General features: G+C 40.3%; 1 long non-coding RNA gene across 4 annotated transcripts in view; it reads left to right on the top strand.

The window, feature by feature from the left end:
* Positions 1-19,512, top strand: part of LOC128081183 (uncharacterized) — a 47,816-nt gene that overhangs the window by 1,607 nt on the left and 26,697 nt on the right. The window contains exon 1 of one of the 4 annotated variants that reach the window (XR_008207027.1): positions 8,017-8,154. The exons of 1 other annotated variant lie outside the window; for it this stretch is intronic. This is a non-coding gene — a long non-coding RNA (uncharacterized LOC128081183). 2 more of the 4 variants (XR_008207028.1, XR_008207032.1) reach the window with 2 other exon arrangements.

Here is a 19,512-nt window from a genome sequence, read left to right on the forward strand (position 1 = left end):
TAGAGCTGATCTGGTATGAAGCAGAGGAAAAATGAGCGAGTCTAGAATTTTTCAGCTTCTGCCTACTCAAGAGGCAACTGTCTCAGGGTCTTGAAGATGAGTATGAAGTTAAGATAAAGCGATAAAGATAAGATAAAGCATGAAGGATGTAACATGTATGAAGGAGAATTTGCTCGCATGGCTGAAGAGGGTTTGTTTATGTGTCTTTGACCTAATATGGCTCAACCTACAATGTATTTTCAGCCACTGGTATTCAGAACCCAGGGAAGATCTCCTGATTCACTCAGAGGGCTGTGTCAGCGCACTATTGCAGCAGGGTGTGGTGCTAAAAGCTTTTCATGGGCTGGGATATCGCTGCTCATGAGCAACAGGAATGTTCTTTTAGGGCCAGTGAGGCCACACTGAGTCAGGCAGGTCTCCCTGAATAAATAACACTAGGTGACGTGTGCCACGTCCCACTGTCCTCCATTTTCCTTTGGCCACACTGACTGTCCATTCAGAAAGGTGAGCAGCTTTCATCCTAGCATTCATGCTGAGCTCTTTACCAAATATCCCTTGAAATGAAATAAGGCCTGGAATATTTTTCCATGTCTAAAAATGGTATACAACTTGTATGCAAATACAGAGGGTACATTCACAGGGTTAGCTTCAGGGTATGTATATATGTACATTGGTTAAAACTATTCTTACAGCTGTTATCAAAATAAATAAGGTAGGAAAAAAGGTATTGATTTCATCCTGCTAATAATATACAAGTATGTCGTTTTTTTTCCAGCTAATAGTGTACAACTTGGCTTCTCTGAGCTTGAACTGGAGCTTGGAGGAAAATTTATATAATTGCTTTTACTGTGATTGCTTAAGCTAGGTGATTCATGTTTCAGAAGTGCTTTTGTAAAACCAACTTTGTGATTTTTGTTTATATTTAAGCATGCATACATGCACAAAACCACACATTAATCACATGTGTATGTGTCATAGAGCTCTTGATTCTGAAGATTAAGAGGAATGAGCCTTTACAGGTAGGTAAGTCTCTTGAAAGTAGTACTCAATACAGAGACAGGAACACGTCAGCCTCCTGTCTCTGCATTTCTAGCATGCTTGTTACTACTCTAAGGGATGGCCTGGACAGCGTTTATATTCTTCATTTTCAGAAATGACTGCTTGTTTGCTTGTGGTGTTGAAGAAGCACTTAAAGGCATTTGACCTTTAAAGCGTGTGCTAAGCGCTCAGAAAATCAGTGTGTTTCTCCATTAGAGGTTCATAGACTGTCTTTACAAAGTCCCAATTCAAATTTGATAGAGGTAGGCTTTAATGTCAGTTCGAATATGGATCATCTAAATTGGTTATTAATGGACAATAAGGAGAGAATTTGTAAATATTTCCTGTATAATTCAGGGATAAAAAGCTTTGCTGTCATAAATGTAATGCATTTAAACACTGTATGCCTTAAATCTGAACTTTCTGATGTCTTTGTTTCACCCCTGATTTCCATAAAGCCTTCTGTTGCTGCTCTCATGGTTAGGTTTAAAATATGTAAACGAATGTACTTCTGTTGTTTTTAGTTTTATATTTGCAGTAGAGGTTTCCATTGCAACTGCAAAACTTGGAACCTTATAAATCAATTTTTTTAATTGTAAAAAGCTGGTGGTTACTTTGAATCAACACAGACATGGATAACAGTTATTTAAGAATCTCAGGGATTGACATTCCCTGAAGTCTTCTGATACACAAGTGCATCTGGAAGGTGTGTGCCTCTCCTGCTGAGAGGTGCCAGACCAGTAACAGTTACTTCTCTTGAGGTCAGAAGTCATAAGCAAATCAAGCCAGATGTAGGCAAGCCCATCTGACCCATTTTACATGTTTGGACTCTGAAATAAAACTTGACAAATGAGACAAATGTCACAATGTGAATGGCAAGAAAGTATTGAAAAAGTTATGTGAAAGCTGTTGTAGTACTGCAATAATGTTTTTTTTGCATCATTCAGAAGTACTTATAAATAGATAGGTTTCAGTCAACAAGTAGCTTAGTCAGGGATGTGCTCAAATATAGTGGCTGCATTCATTAAATATTTCTACTAATCCCTCAGCTACACTAATAAAAGAGTAATCCTTTATAGGCTGAAAGCAGTGGCAGAGGTTGTGTGGGTTTTTTTTGTTGGTTTTCTTTTAACTACTAACATTTGTCAAAGGAATAATCATTATTAGTGACTGTGTTTGGTTTTCAGGATATGAATAGAAACTTCATGACCCTGGGAGCATTTTTAGTTAGATTTGCCTTCTCAACGGAGTCACTCTTACTCTTAGGAACGGCTTATAACATTTGTTGTATCTGCACTTCTTCAAACAAAAGAAAATAGTCCAATGGGTGGCTTTGTTTGTTTGTTTCTATTATCTTCATACCATTTGCCCTTTTACTCACTTCTACACTTTGAATTTCATTGGTTAAGGCAATAAAAGTGAGTTCTTGAATTTGGACTGGCTTCACTGAGCAAGAGGAGAATGCTGGGTAGAGACAAGACACATGAGTGAGTCAGGGCTCTGCCCTACCAGGTAAATAAAAGACGGGTTACAACTTTAAGTCACTAGTACTGATTCAGACCTAAACTGGGTCTCTGCAACAGCAGTGTGGCTTGGGTTTGGAAAGCTGTGATGATTAACTGCTTTATGTGTAGTCCTGTTTTCCAAGGTGACCCAAGTATGAAAGTCTTTTGTCTCTTTCCAGCTTACTCTGCCCACACTGTTTTTACAGAACACACCAAGAACCTTTTAGTCACTAGTGATGTCACATACTCCTTTTTCTTCTCTTTTTTTCTATTTATTTTAAACCCCAGTGACCTCTGAGTCAACTACAGCAGTTCCTGGCCAAAAATGAATTTAATTAACACATAACGATACCAACTAAGAGCCATGCAATAGAAAACTGGTATTAACATCATGAGATTCTTCAGGATGGAAAGTTAGCCTGTTCATCACATCACTGCTGAAGTGAATCAGCTAAATTTTGCAAGTCCCATTTAGAATTTAACTCTACAATTCAGATCTTTTTCTTTGTCATCCCTAAATGAGCAGTATAATCTTTCCATCTTAAGTGCTGTCCTTTCATCCACCTCCGAACCCCTTCCAGGTTCTGCAAACCCACACGGCTTTCTGTTCCCTGAAGGGTGATAATGCAATTGCTGTGTAAGCCACCTTGGTGTTTCCCTGAACTCTAGAATAGGGTTAGCCTGTTCACGTGAACTTCTTTCAGTTTTGTCAGATTTGCAACCTGTGTTCCCTGGAAAAGCACCACCAGCTTCACCAGCTTTTTATAGCTCTTTATGTGTTTCTGCCCAACCAGTTTCATTTTGTCAGTTTCCAGTAGCCATGCTCCTTCTTCCCTTCCCTGTAATCTTTCTTCTGAATTTCTTTAAGATTTCTCTATACGTTCTGAGTAGAGAAGATGCTGGAATGGTTTTTAAGGTTGCAATTAGTGTAGAAGGTATCTAACAAAAGTGTGAGAAACATAACTTGCAGTAAGATGGGGTCTACTCAGTAGAGTGGAATGTTTTTCCCTCTGCCTTATCTAAGTACTCTTGGGGATCAGACAGAGGACAAGGGACTTTAAGGAGTTAGAGCACTACAAACCTTTGCCAAAAGCCAAGACTGTGAAGGGACAGCAGCAGCCCAGGGATGATGATGGCCCCTGTGCAACTTCTGAAATACAAAAAAAAGATGAGCACTACTCACTGGTAGGAAGGCCGGTTCTTTCCTAGAGTACAGAACTGAGCAGTAAATAATCAGACCAAACTAATGCGTTGCCAAAGAAAGACAGCAGACCAAACAGAAGTAACAGATTGCAGTTGGAGACAGAAGGTAAGTCGTAGCTTGGCAATAGCCCAGAATTAAAAGAACCAAACTGTAGGTGCAAACACCAGTGTACTGTAGGGCTTTTAGCAGCCCATATGGTCTGCATGATTCAGTCTGCTTGGGAGCGCTCCAGCCATACCTGCAGTTTTTGGATTTGCTGTATTTATAGCAGTCTGTCTTGCACTGCCTGGGTTTTGCTATTGTCAGTGCTATCACCTCCTATTTTTAGAGGCCTGTAATTTGGCTGTAAATTCTATGTGGTCCTAAAACCAGGCAGAGTGAATGCAGCTCCAGTCAGTCTGCATTTTCTCTTGCTAAGAGAGAACAGGCATGTAGTTTGTAAGCTTGACAAGCAGCTGGAACCAGATAATTTTTGTAATCTGTAACTGCAAAACTACCTTACTGTCATGCTAAGCAGAGTTCTTGTAGCTGAAGCATGTTCTGCATTTGGTCTGTGCTTCTGAATGACTTTTGCTGATGTAGCAACCTTAAGAAAGCTAATAGGGAAGTGTGGCAAGTCCAAATCAGTGTCCTATGCAATTTCAACCAGAACTTTGAATTCAGTCCTGTATAATTTAGTATTTACAAGCTTATTCTTTTTTTTTTTAATGTTATTTTAAGAAATTAACTATAAAAATGAAATAAAACAGCAGTAATGCTGAGAACACTGAACTGCTGACAGGCCTTCCAGAAAGGATGCAGAGTAATAGATGCACTTCAGTCTGCAAATGCTGTTTTACTGCAGAAACAGTCATCAGAAATAATTCTGATTCTGAGATGTTCCTAGTTAGAATCACAGCTAACATTTGGCAAGTGATTAACCAGAAGCATTGACACAGGTCACTAGAATTTCCACGGCTTTCTGAACATCCTGGAGAAAGCTTATGTCATCTGAGGTTCATCCATTGCTTATCCTGTTTTCTTTGCATCCTGTGTTTCTTATACTCCTGTAGTGCTTTGCTCTGTCAGATAATACCAAGAGTTTTGCACTTTGATTGAGTGACTCCAACTAACTCAGTGCAAAAATCACAGACCACCTGTGTGTATACGCATGGTGGCATATCTGGGACTGTGTGTGTTCTACCCATCCTGCAGATCTGAGCTGAGTGGTCAATTTGATGGCTTGCATGGAGCACTGGGCCAAGGAAACTTGGAAGGAGGTGGCAAATTAGTTTTTTAAAAATCATAGATATGTCCACATAATTCCTTTGTGTGCTTGGACCATTGGCTGACATTTTCTCATACTTTCTTACAGTAATTTGTTTTGCATATTGCAAGTGTTTTTCTTAAGGGACTGCTGTCTTGTGAAAGTCTTGGAGGGGCAGTGAAAGTGGCTTGCTGTGACAACAGTGAATATGACTAGGATTTAGTGTCAGATGCTGTTTGCACATGGTTTGGATCACTGCAGATATGTTGACCTTCCAAGACATAAATCCAGATGAAAACTTGATATCCTCGCTGATGCTGCTTCCTTTTGTAATGGCATTTCTACAGCAGTATTCTACATCAGTGAAAACAAATGGTGGGGATGGGTAGGTAGTATCTACGCAGAAAAATCAATTGCATTTGAGTTTTTTGTCTTAAGCTCTCATGCTCTGATTTATTCCCACCAAAATTTAATCTACAATTTTCTTACTTTGGACTTTCTCTCCTGGAGTTCCAGATAAAATATTGCATCAGCACTTCAGGAATGGAGCAGCAGAATTATTCAGATCTGATAAATGCAGAGGCTGCGAACTTCCCCTGAGAAACTGAGTGAAAGAGTTCTTCTACTCACTTCAGGTCTGGTAGTGCAAAGAGTACTGTCTAAATGGAAAATCTGCATTACCCCTTACAGCTTGTTCTGCATGTGAGCCTGAGTTGTTTACATTTCTGTGTTGGGTGCACTGGGGAAAAGTTACTCCTGTGTAGATTTATCATGGTGGATCCAAACCTGGTAACTGAAGTAACCATTCCTGAAAATATAGTGGCTGTTGAAACTTAATTTTAGCAGCTTTTAAATATGTCTTTCTGCAAACTTAATTATGATTAGCTTTTGTGAATATTTCAAACTTTATTTGGAAAAATAATTTAAAAGTAGAGATTTAAGAGGAAGATAACTGAAATAATATTAGACATTTCAAATACACAGACATTCTCACAGCAGCATTTATTTGACAGAAGCTTAAAAACTGCTTTGCCTTTTGCTGCTTGACAAAAACATGTACTTAGGATTGCTGTGTGTCTGTGCTTTTGTGCCTTTTAAAGGCGAATGATGGGTTTATAATTTACTGTCCTGTTTGCACATGATACCATCAGTGATCTCAGCACAACTCTGAAAATGGTGTTAAATTGCAACAGAATGAGGGCATGGGTATAAATACTATTTTGTAAACCACTCTCCTTTATATCATGGGATGAGAGCATTTAAGAACTGGTGTTGGGAACAATCTCTGAGCTCATCTCTGTGCTGGGGGTATGAAAGCATGATGTAGCAATGTTTTGACAAGGAAAGTAATATGAGATCGGGAGGAAGCAGAAACTTTCTCAAGCACCCATAAGACCTCAGGAATAGCAAAACACCGCTGCTGTTCAGGTTTCGAGGTTCAGATGTTGAGACCTTAGTCATGGCTGAGATCCCCTGTGGGGTAAGCAGTTCACACAAGCATCTCAGGCAGTCCCTTTGGAAGGACTGGTATTTACAGTAGCATTTGCTAGGATTTATCATACTGTATGCTGACATGGCACAGCTCACACCCGTGCGGCTAAATATGTTTCTCTCTCGAATAACATTGGAAATGATCCCCCAGTGCCCAAACTTGAAATGTGCCCTTGTGTTGCCTGGCTGAGTGTTGGCAGATCTAAACCAAAACCATGGCAGAGGCCATACAACCAATTCCACAAGGTTCCTTGTAGCATTCAAGGGCAGGATGGAGGGGGCTTTGAGCAACCTGGTCTAGAGGGAGGTATCCTTGCCTGTAACAAGGGGTTGGAACTAGATGATCTTAGAGGTCCCTTCCAACCCTCTGTGGTTCTATGGCCCGGGCCCACCATAATCTTCTCAGGCCCTATTAGTTTGAACAGTCTAGACATGGCTAGACTTTTCTTGCTCCAGGAAAACCACAACCCAAGGACTGCCACATAGGGGAAATACAAGTTGCTGTAATGTTCACTGAGCAGGTACAGGAGATGTGAGGTATGTCCTTTTAAAAGGCAGAGGGCTCTGCAGGTGGGCTTGAAGTCACTGGTTTTATGTGTAGTTACACATACGGAAAAAGTCCCAGATGTGACCTAGGGGAGCTGACAAAGAGAAGGTTGTTGGCTTGACAGAACAAATAAGCCACAGATAGAAAGACAAGTAGATAATGGCTGTCTTGACAAGAGAACATAAAAGAGGGCAAGACAGAATTAAAGCAGTGTTGAAAGTCCTTAGACTCCAAGTGGCTGATAAGGGAGAACATTTAAACAGGAAAGGGTAAAGAGTTGGAAACCATAAAGTCATCAAGCTTACTAGTGAATAGCAAGTACTAAAATCAATAACTTTCTTCTGCTCTGGAACAAAGATTTTAATTTTCTACCTTCATTTAGCCTGCTCCTATCTCCATTCTATTTTCATGTATTACACTTTTCTGTGAATATAGCAGATGGCAAATGTAACAGATGTGTAACTTCTATATGAAGTCAAGGAAGCTTCTCACAGCTGCACAGGACAAATACAAATGTCCAGAATGTATTTAGAGAAATAAAACAATAAAAGGGTTTTATTTGTCAGAAGAAATAGAAATCTGAAATTAATGCATGCTAGCAGTCTCCCATGTGCTATATATATAATCCAGCTGCAGATGATGGCACCAGTGAGGCAGCTGGTCCATAGCAGACTTCTTTGCTGCGAACCTGTAAATTCAGCAGCACCTGGACTCTTCCTATGGCTGAATGGCAAAGAAAGTTGTAGGTATCGTTTTCTCTACGCAGAAGAGTGAGATCTGTGATGTGTGCCCCCCCTTGGAATCTTTTGCTTTTGGCTCCTCTTTGCCATCAGCATAAGTACTGAGAGATATGAAAGGTGTTGAGAATAAACCCCAGCCTGTCCTCTCAGCTGCATCTATCAGGGCACATTCAACACCATTTGGAAGATTTCATTTTAACTGACCTTCAGGCGTGACTTATTTTTGTGCTCAGGGTATTTTTAAGATGAGCCCAAAGGAACACATGGAGGAGGATACATGCTCTTGCTGTTGCTGTTACCAATAGCACTGAAGGGTCTGGAAAGTCCCTGCATGCAATTTGCAGCTTTGAAGATGATTTTCTAAATGTAGAAAGCCTGAGCCTGTAAGTAAACTTTCCTGCCAAAAGACTGAGAGTGAGGGAAAGAGATTTGTACTTGTCATGTAGAAATCTGTGCCTGGTGTTGCACAGCTGATTGCACAGAGGGGTGAGCATGGTGTGAGTTGCACCTCCCTGTGTGGGGCACGAGGCCTTAAAGGCAAGTGTGTGATTTGCAACTGGGCATCAAGATTTCCCACGTTATGGTGGTACTTGCACCTAAGCTGGAGTGGAAAAAAGCACAAGGTGAGCCTACCTCAGGGGTTGCTGCAGAAGTGTTTAATTTATACCATGGTTCCTACATCCGAGCTGGGACTGAGCAGCTGGTCCTCTGCTCCAGCTGTGTGTGCTCCCACGCAGATCGTCTGCCCGTGAGCTGGGCAGAACAGGGAGGCTGGTGAAAAGCTGTTCTCCACATCTTTGCAAATATGGGGTGTTTCTGTATGGCTGGCCATCTGTGCCATGCATCAGAAAGACGCACAGACCCACGAGGGCTGGATCTCTTCCGACAGCCTGCTCTCAGTAGGATTAGGCTTGGAGCAATTGCATAAGGGAGAGCTACGAGATGGAATAGTTTGGACACTCTCCAAGTCTGACTAGTCTCAAGCTACTAAGCAGAATGAATGTACCCCACAAAGAACCCACTCGGCTTGTTTCTTCCTGGGGAGCAGGGAAAGGAATTGAATTAGAGTTCTGTGCTGCAGGGGCAGAAAATTTAAATGTTGTTTGTCCACTGGGTAGGATTGCAGGGGGTTAAGCTTCCTTGGAGAAAAAGCAGCAGCAGAAGAGAAAACTAAGCCTGCTGAGTAAAGAGATAAGTGGTGGCTACAGCCTAATTACAGTGTCTGCATATCTAATTGACTTTTTTCCCTTATTTTTTCTGAAATGTTTTTGGAGTAATCACTACTGCTACTTGTAAGCAATCACTTTATATGGTGTGAAATTCCTATACTGCTGTGTTTATCATGATTCATGACCTTATGCCCCAGGGGAAGGGTGTAGTCAGCTTGGCATATGCGGTCCTGTGCCAGATGCAGGGTGGTTCACATTCAGAAACGTTATTTACAGATATGCAAGAGGGGGATGGAGGGAATCGGAGGATCAAGGTCCCAGATAGCCTGGAATGTGCAGGATCAGATATCTGCCTTGGAGCACTTAGCCCTTAATTCATGTTTCCCAGGATGCCTGACTCTTGCAGATTGTTTCTCTTCTCAGTTTATATGTGCCTACATATAGCTATTTCCATTCCAGTCACAGTGCTTGTTTATGTCACTGGCAGAACTCATCACAGCTGACTGTTTTATTTTTACATAGTGGCCGAAATCAGTGGAGGAACATGGAATATGTAGGATACAAAGTATGAAATCAGCTTAAGTGAATATGATGTCACATGATTTAAAAAATAGTGAAGGGACTGACAGTAATGATGCTCAGATACCACAGGATTTAGCTGGTGACAGGTCTGGCGATAATTAGCCATTTACAGGCAAAGATGCTTGATTAGGGAACATACCAGTAAAAATCACTGCAGAGACTAAAATAAGAAAAGAGTGAATGTCAGGTGATTACAGGTCGGCTTGATGAATGATCTGTAAACATTGAAGAGAGATATTTATCATCTAACATATGCATATGCAAAGCAGTTCCCATGGCAGGGGAACAAGCTGAAAGCAGTTCCAATGTCATGGGCCTGAGGGAAGGGGGGCAGGAAATTAAAGCAGTTTTTAAGGTGCCAATGGAACCATTACAGAGACTTTCAAAAAGAGACAGAAAGAAAGAGAAGAAGGACTTTAAACCAGAGAAGAGAAAATATTGTCAGAGTGGGGCTTAAGAGGGGTAAAGAAAATACTACTCCACCTGAGTTTTGGTCTGGATGTAGCTAGAAATTATTTTCCTGCTGTCCTCCCAGAACCAGAAACAATATGAAGAAGGGACTCACCCAAAGAAATTCATTTGTTCCATACTGTGTGACTGCAGCACTCAACAGTTTCTTTATAAAAATGGGATGAAAAGATGAGGAAGAACTTTAATAATGACGGGCATGGGAGAGTGGTGAATCCTTGGAGTGATTGCTGTTCTGAACAGTGGGTGAATCTTTACCCATTCCATACCATACCCATTTAACATACAGGACTTGCTGCTTCCTTCACCCTCCCGTTTAATGAGGCTTTTCAGCCAGAACCAGATAAGATTTATGTTGCTGGCCAAATGGTTTGAGGTGAACTTGGGATGGTTGTGTTTGTTTGTGTTTTTTTTTGAATGTCTAACCTGTTTCTTGATGCAGATCTGAAAAAATATAAACCAATGTAAAGGCTGCTAACAGGCCACGAGAGAAGGCCTTACTTTTTCAGCCTAATAATCCTAGGGAACCCAAAAAGATTCAATTCCTTGACTGTGGTCAAAGTGTCTAGGATGTTGTTATGAAAGCTTATGCAGTCATGTATTGCAGATTTCCAGGGCGTTGTGATGGAGTTTTTATTTGAGTTTTGTTTATTTTAAGGGTGTGTTTGTATACATATGTGTTAAATCCAGAAATTGATGGGTAGACTATTACAGTTTTGTAATTTGCTTTAGTGTTTCAAGAAAGTTTACTGTCAAGAAGAGGGAGTTTTGTGACTAACTTTCCTCTTCTCCCAAATGGAGTAAGAATTCCAATAAGCAATAGAGTTATGCATGCATGATTAAAAATAAAATCACTGATGACTTTGTATGCCTTAATTGTGAGGTGACCAGCTGTAAGGCATCAAAATAGACTTGTTGGGTTGTTGTTTCTTTTTCCAGCTGAATTCTTAAGACTGGCCCTCTGATGATAAATCAGGTTTCAGATGTTTCAGTATACAAAACAACTGCAGAAAATTTTAGGACACAATATACTGCTGAAAGGAAAATTCCGAATAGCTTGACTTTTGGCATGTTTTTTCTGCTAAAGATTTACTCATTAAAAAGTAAGGCATCACTTCTTGGCTAAGTAGGCAAGAGGTTTAAATTGTTCATTCTTTGTTGCTCTCAGTAGACTTGTGTCACGGTTTGGTTGTGCAAACATTTGCTCGGCTCTCATGTTGGGCGCTTCACAGGTCACTGTTTTATTTGTCTTCCTATTTACTGCAGTGAGGACATTTCATAGTGAGTTAGGTAAGCGATGTATAGTTGAATAAAAAGAGAAGCACTTAGTGAAAAAGGGGAAAAAAAGTCATCCAGACTTGCACATGCCTACACCACAGTGCATTTCTTCAGAATGCCTGGAATAGCCATTTTGTTAAACAAGTAATTCTGTGGCAGAAGAACTAATGGAGCCTGGTTTCCTATGGTTTTTTTGTCTCATGGATGATTGACTTTCACTATCTGAGAGGATGTGAGCCCCAGGCAAAGCTTTTCCCATCGTTGAGGTGTTTATATAAGGGTTTACTCCCATGAGGCTTCTCTCATATCATGAACTCACAACTGCTTGTTTTCTCAGAGCCAGGACTGTGATAGTATCTCTACCCATCTATCTGTTTTCATGAAAAAAAAGAGGAGGAATTCAGCTATCTTTCACAAGTCTACCAGTGTTTAAAGTGTTGTAAATCTCATTAAGGAATCATTGGTTTGAATACACAGGTGAATATATGCAGAATGATCACACGGGCCCCAATTGTACATGAAACTACTAAAAATAGCTAGTGCATTTTGAGTATGCAGTACTGCAGTGCATATCAGTGATTTTCCACTTTGCTGAAGATAGAATATTCTGCTTTCTTGAAAGACCTGGTTCAAACCTTTCCTAGCTAGATTCGGTGGTTTGTCTCCTGGTTTACAGTGCTATGTGCACAGAACAGCAGGTGCACAGTGTGTTTCCAAATGGTGCTTGTCTCCATTTCCTTTAGGTGAATCCACAAGACTGCAGCCAGCACTGCTGGTTGACTAATCCAGGTTGCATAGGTTTTTACTTTTCAGCCCCACTATAAAAGCCTGTGCTGATAAATACTAGGTCTATTTTTTTGTTTTTGTTTTTACAATTGCACAGTCATTCTTAATTGTGGAGATAACTTTGTATTTGATTGGATAATTATCCTTTGCTATTGTTTAAATAACTTTTTCTTATAATCTCTTTTCTATACACCAAATTGTACTTCTAGCACTCATGTATACATTTAGACAGCAAAAGTAAAGCCGTAAGGAGGTAGCCCTAGCACAGCCAGGACATAGCAGTGCCTGTATTAAAACCAGGGAAGTCAAACACTGATGTATCCTGTGATGCTCTGCCTCAGTGGTGCAATATAGATGTGTATTTTAATGGTGCTCTCATAGTACTTGAACTCTTAGCTATATTGAAAGGCAGTTTTTCATCCTTTATGTTTTTGGAACATGTTGAAAGCATATCATCTATGTTTTTCATAGATCCCAGAGAGACTTCCCTCTAGCTTTTCTTTTCCCTGCATACGGCAAACCCTGCCTTGTTTGGATGCTGGGGAGCTCTTGTTAGTCATTAGTGAGGTAAGAAGTGGGATGTGAGTTAGCTGTCTGTACTTCAATTAAATGAAAAACTCAGGATTTTCATTGGATTCTTAGTTTTGGACCTGATTTTTTTGAGTCAGAGCTGCTGTAATTTTTCTGATTTGTCTTTTTTAAAATGAGCTGAACTTTTGTGAGATGGGTTCTACAGCAATTTTAAGAACTGCTGGAGAAATTAGCTGAGAATGATAAGTAGCATTTTTCAGTCATCCATTTGTAAAGGCTTCAAAGAAGTCTCATTAACTCCATTTCACATGTGGGGAAGGTAGGGCCCGGAAGGTTGTGATGACTTGCCCCAGACCATCCGACAAGGTAGAAACAGAAGTGTAGTAGTTAAGGAGCTCTGACTTGTAAGTTGTGGCATATCTAAAGATGTACCACAGCCCTCTTGAGAAGAGACACATCACAGTCTAGCAGTGAAGAGCAGAGATTTTAACCTTTAGCAAAGGCACTTATTTAACAGCGGTAGTTCAGAAAACAAGCTGAGTGTCTAAAGAGTAGAAAAACCTGGTGCTTTGCACCTTCTCTCACTCGGACAGCTTGCACTCATGGACTAGCAAGGAGAAGTTTTCTTCTCTGCATGAACTAAAGTGTGCCCCCATAGCTGAGTCAGTTTTCCCATGATTTCCACTCTTATTCAATGGGGGGAAAAAACAAATACCACACAACTTTTTTGGGTACAGAATGAGATTCTGCTGTTTTATAGTGTATCCAGCTGTTGATGGTAGCTGGGCATTCAGGCTCCCATGAGAGAATTATTCTTCCTTTTGTGCAGACACCCAAATTTCCTTAAATATTGTCTGATCTAACATCTTATTAGATGAGCCATCTGATGCTTAATCATAATATAAACCCCGTGTTTATCACAATAGATAAGACAGACCAAATTCTGAATCTCTGTCCAGGATTGTGCTCTTTTAACCTAAGTAGGCAGAGGAGCAGAAGTATTTGTGCTGCCTTTCCTAACTCTGCTGTCTAAAAAAAAAGCTTTTCAGCAGCCAGAGAAAGAACACATCTGATGTTTTTCTTGCTTCTCTCAAAGGATTTCTTAGAGAGGGAAGCAAGCAGCAGAATAACAGTTTTATGTACTCTCCTGCAAGAAACTGAGCAGAAACATGAAGAAACTGCGGTGTAGAAATATGGGAAGCTACAGGCAGGGGAGCTCATTTCTGAAATACTTTGAAATTATCTTTTTTTATTATTATTTTACTTATGTCCTTCAGAATCTCAGTGGCACCCATTACATAGAGTGGTTACAGCACGAGAACTGAGATGTGAGTTCCTAACAAGCAGTAGAGGAAGTGGAGATGTATTTACATCTGTTTAAATGGAGAGCAGTGTAAACATTACAATGACATTTTCTTGTTAAATTTTTATAACAGCAGTGAAGAGGAAGCTTGTTGAAGGAGCACTGCCCACCAAAAGCTTTTGCTTTAAAAATGATATTATATTTCTAATGTTTTGTGCTATTGTTTTGCACTGATAAAGCATCTGTGTGTATTTTCATATATATTTTTTCACTAAAAACACACTGCGGGCTAAGGGAGATCAAGATGAAGTTTTCATTTAATTCAGAGCTTTGGAATTCAGCCCAGTGGAACTTGTATCTTTTGAAGCTCTAATAATTAACATGCCTGCATTCCTTAAACTGCCTTGCTCACCAGAATGTGCTTCCTGCAGTCAAATGAGGGTAAGGACAATGTCTGGCCAACAGGAAAAGGATGGTGGCCTATTCTGGAAGAATTCCTGTCTTTGGGCTGGTCATCAGGGGTGAGGTTTCACATGAGCAAGGGGTGGTCAGAAGTCTCCTGGTTCCTTTGCACACATACAAGGCTTTTCACATGCAGCTCTCTCTCTTCAGGCCCTTTTTTTTGTTTCTTTCTTTATTTTAAATTAAAAAACAAACAAAAAAAACCTACAACAATTCTCGTTTGGAATTTTCTCAAGCAAAAGTCTTACGAATGTTATAAAGTCCATTCCCTGTACCAAGGAAGAATTGATTAAACTAACGTCGCTTCTCATAGAGGTTTGTCTGATATTTTCTTAAATACCACCCATAATGACCTCTGCTTTTTTTTCTTCTTTGTTAGAGAACTCTTTCCCCCATATTTCTTGTGCTGCAGTTCAAGCAGATTGCTTCTCATCCTGTCCATGCAAGGCCTGGAAAACAGTTTGTTCTTCTTTCTTTTTCAGTCCTACGCACTGTTATCAAGTCTCTTCTCAATCCTTTTCTCTAAAAAGCCCCAGTTTATTCAGTCTTTCCTTCTACGTCAGGTTTTCTGGACCTGTGATTAGTTTCCATTGCTATCCTCAAGACTATCTCCGTTTGGCTCCATCTGTGGAGTGCAGCGTCCAAATGGGGCAGAATATTTCAGCTGAGCTCTTTCCCATGCCGAGAAAGAAGAAGCATCTAGCCTGTCTGTATGTTTCACAGTCCTAATGATGTTGCTGTTCCAGCACTTAGGCCAACAGCTATTCCTCAATTCAAGTGTAGAGCAGAAATCTCTTGCCTATAGCCACAGTAAAGGAGATACTCAGACACCACATTTCATCCCTCCTCTGGCTCCAGGTGGACTGGTCGCTAAATCCACAGAGGGTTCTTACTTAGCTTCCTTTATCTTTTCTTTCCTCTCTGCACTGAAAGGGTGACGAGGTATGCCTTGCCAAGGCAGTCTGCCAACAACTAAGATTTCCTATACAGCTGTAGAAATAAAGAACTGTTGAACATGCCTGCTCTTCACCCCACCCTTTCCCTGGCTCCAGTTTGCCCTTTGTAGCTGGAGTGCCCTACTCTGATGTCTACGCTTGCAGGGATGCAGACAAGGTCTCAGGGTACAAATCCCTGTCCCTCTTATCCTTTTTTTTTTTTGTTTGTTTTTGTTTTTTTTTTGTTTTTTTTTAAATGACAGACATATACTGCAGGAATGTGGCATGTTTTGTACTGTGTGGCTGGGGCTGATCTCCCTTATTGTGGTGGACTTTTTTCTGGTATGTTATGGAGAGAAAAGCTTTTAGGTTGGTAGTTCATACTTCACTCTCAGGTAACAGCGAAAGCTCCCCATGCACTCAGCAGGACTGCGTGGGACATCCCTATTCTGACACAAAGCTTGAGCATGGCTTTTTTGCCCATTATGCTTTTGGCAGAGATTCAGTGCTTTATTTCACTGATGTCTCTGGCAGAAAAAGGGAACAGGCAGTCCTGAAAACTACTTTAAAGGAAACCAGGTCTGAAGCTGAGGATGCAGACTCACTCTTTTGAGATGCTAAGAGCACTCACCTGCCTCTGGAGGTCAGCAGAAGGAAAAGTTGCTAAGCGTTTAATGGGAGGCTTTTACCACCCGGTAGGATAGAAACCAACACAAATCAGCACATAATGGCCTGGATGCCTGCTCATGTGAAACTGACCCGTAGAATAAAAGAAACTAAGAATGTAATCTCAAAAGGGAGTGGAAATGCATTGCACTTGGATGTGTGTTTGGGGAGACTGAGTACAATCAGAAGTGATTTTTGTCACTTTTTTTTTTTTTTATCACATACCAATGTGTGTTGCAGAATAAAAATAATGTATATGCCAAATCTAATAGAGCAGGCATTCTGAGCTGTGTAGAGAAATGCAACATTTTCTTATAGTAGGAAAAGCATATTTTTTTCCAGCCTTTCATTACTCAAACAACAGCTGGATGTATTTACTCTCAAACTCTTCAATAGAATCTACCTTTCAGATGAGAATAAGCAAGAAAAAAAAATAGTATTTCTAGACAGTGGACAGAGGTAATGTTGGGTTTCACAACCACATCTAACGCTACATTTGACAGGCCATTCTATCTGGAGATAAGGTAAAGACACTAAGAAAATCATTCAGTATCATTAACGCTCTGTATTGCAAAATATTGATGTTGTATTGTCAGGAATGTTTCCCTTCAAACTGAGAATGGAAGAAAGGTATTACTGTGTAGTGCAAAGAGTTCAGTTCACGCAGTGAGTACATCAGTACATGAAAGGGAAAGCAAGAGAAAGTGTCAGCATGCTGTTACCTGGACCAGGCATATGATCAGCTGTTGCATCTTAAGTAATTTATCATGTGCTGACTTTGTGTCCACTTAAGTCTACAGCAAAAGTGGTTTGTCATAAGACTGGGTCTTTTTTTTTTTTTTTTTTTAAAGGGATTGTGTCCAAATTATCGTGCTTTTTTATTATAAGAGATTATCTTTTACATTTCTTAGCAATAAGCACCAGTCCTGCTCAGAACCACAAAAGCTGTGGCTTGCCTGTATGTGCAGCTTTGCAGTGTCAGAAATGGTCACTCATATGTCATCTTCACTAATTGGAAGCATGGAGAAATTGATTGAATGCAGCCACGGGCTGCAGGTCTGTAGCAGTTAGTTGCAATATCTCATAACTGAGAAACACAAATGTGCCATGATTTACTCTTGCCATGAACTTCATTTAGGTACCTCATATCAGTCCATGTTACTATGCGAAGTGTCTGAAAAGTAACTTTTGTAACTGGCTTTGGCTTTAATGAAAACCACAGTCCTTTCAGGAACTGAACAATAAAATTGTTAAGCATTTGTTTCGCTAGCTGAATTTCCAGTGTCAACGTATTTAAGGAGTATGGTACCATTGGTTTTCATCAGAGAGATAAGATTTGTGAGGTAAGAGATAAAGAGTACTTAATTTGTACACATACAAATTTATTACGTGAGTAAACAATTATTTAAAAAAATAGTGGGAAATTTTTCAGTCAAAACAGATATGCTGTCATATGTGTTCTGAGAGTATTAGAATCTGATTTTCCTGCTGTTGTATTTTAGCTTGAACTTGATTTTCTAAGTTTCCGTAGGACTATCCAGATTGGTTAGCTACTATAGCTATATTTTGAAATTTATTTTCATTTTCTCTTGTAGTCTATCTAGTATCCATGGGTTCCAGGAAAAATCTTGACATAGAGGCTGGGTCATTTTTCAATTTAATATTTTTTTAGGTTTTTTTTTCCTCCTTATAGATACAGGCTATAATTGGGTTTTTTTAGTACTTTACTTGCAATAAAAAAAAAAAGGGTTAAAACAGAATTCTGGCAGAATGAAATCCAGAACCATAACAACATAATGAAATAACACAAATACTATGGTGTTGAAATTACTGGATGTGCTTTATGGATTGTGCAATTTCTCGCCAACACTTAGGGAGGAGTGGGGGCTAGTTGCAGGGCCTGCTCACCGGGCACAGCATTGAGATGATGACTCCTGAGCTGAGGTTCCTGGCACATTAGGAGGGCTCCAGGTCTTCCCCTTTATCATTTGGGGCTGGAAGCAGCAGCAGTATTCTCCTAGGAGGCAGAGGCAATCTGTTGTGTGGAGTTAACCTGCAGTCTGGATGACACCTGCATGGAGCCACTTGGTGTGCAGAGGGCTGGGACTACTACCCAAACACTTTTGTCTTAAAAAAGTAAAATAGAAATCTCTCAGTCATCGCATATGAAGGAGTTTTGTGAGAAGCAAAGTTCCTGAAGTCTACTTCTAGACACTTTTTCTTATAGAATCACAGAATCATAGAGGTTGGAAGGGACTTGTGAAGATCATTGAGTCCTACCCTCTGCTAAAGCAGTTTTCCTTTAGCAGGTTGCACAGGAAAGCATCAAGCAGGTTTTGAATATCTCCCGAGAAGGAGATTCCACCCCCTGTCTGGGCAGCCTGTTCCAGTGCTCTGTCACCTCAAAGTATAGATTTTTTTTCCTTATCTTTGTACAGAACTTACTATGTTCCAGTTTGTGCCCGTTGCCCCTTCTTCTGTCAGTGGTCACCACTAACAGCCTGGCCCAATCCACTTGGCATCTGCACATTAGATATTTACAAGCATTGATAAAAATCCCCTTCAACCTTCTACAGGCTGAACAATCCTAAGTTTCTTAGCCTTTCCTCATAAGAGCTCCTAATCATCTTTCTAGCCCTCCACTGGACCCTCTCCAGTTGTTCTCTGTCTTTCTTGAACTAGACACTGGAGTCCAGAACTAGACGTGGTACTCCAGATGTGGCCTCAACAGAGCAGAGGGGGCAGGATCACCTCCCTCAACCTGCTGGCTGTGCTCTTTTTCATGCTCCATGGAGTACCATTGGCCTTCTTGGCCCAATAGAAAATTCTCTTCAGCTTCATTTAGCAAACTTGTAGGAATGTAATATGTTTCTGTATGGAAACCGTTGATCAGGCCTGAACCTCTGATTCACCACTCAAGACAAGCAATGAGTCAGCCCTGGGAGCAGAGGTGAATGCAATTCACCTGTGCTACTGGAAGGGGTGGAGCCTGCTCCACCTCTCCTAGATGCCATTCAAGTGCTGACTGCTACTGAGGAAGGATTTCTTTCTGGAGATTGCTCCTTGTGGAGTTTATTGCAAGCCTACAACACCGGTGAGCATTTTTCATTTATTATCTTTCTACCACAGTAGTCCTACTTAGCTTAACCTCTGTACACCTATTGATTGTACAATTTCACACCTGTGTTTCTCTTAAAATTCCAGTGAAATAGGAATGTGCTCAGAAGTTCTTAAGGGAAGACACTCATCATCATTACACATTTTCAAGTATCTTAAGGAAGTAGGCCAAGAATAATAACAATATCAGTTTGTTGAATAAAATGTTAAGTCACGTAAGGATATTATTGCACACAGACTCCCTGTTTCGCAGGATATCATCTGGAAAATGAATTATACATTGCATAGGTTTGCCACAAAGTCCGTTGTCTGCAGATTCCTTAGTTGGACAGATCTCTTATCTTCTGTTCTTCCCCATATGAATGGTAGGCAATGGGGAAAAAAAAAATAAAATAAGAGATGCATTAACTTATTTAGATTGTAGGAAATAAAGAGGAAATGAGT

The sequence above is a fragment of the Tympanuchus pallidicinctus genome, unplaced genomic scaffold (assembly GCF_026119805.1).
Source record: "Tympanuchus pallidicinctus isolate F22 unplaced genomic scaffold, pur_lepc_1.0 scaffold1, whole genome shotgun sequence".
NCBI classification, from domain to species: Eukaryota; Metazoa; Chordata; class Aves; order Galliformes; family Phasianidae; genus Tympanuchus; species Tympanuchus pallidicinctus.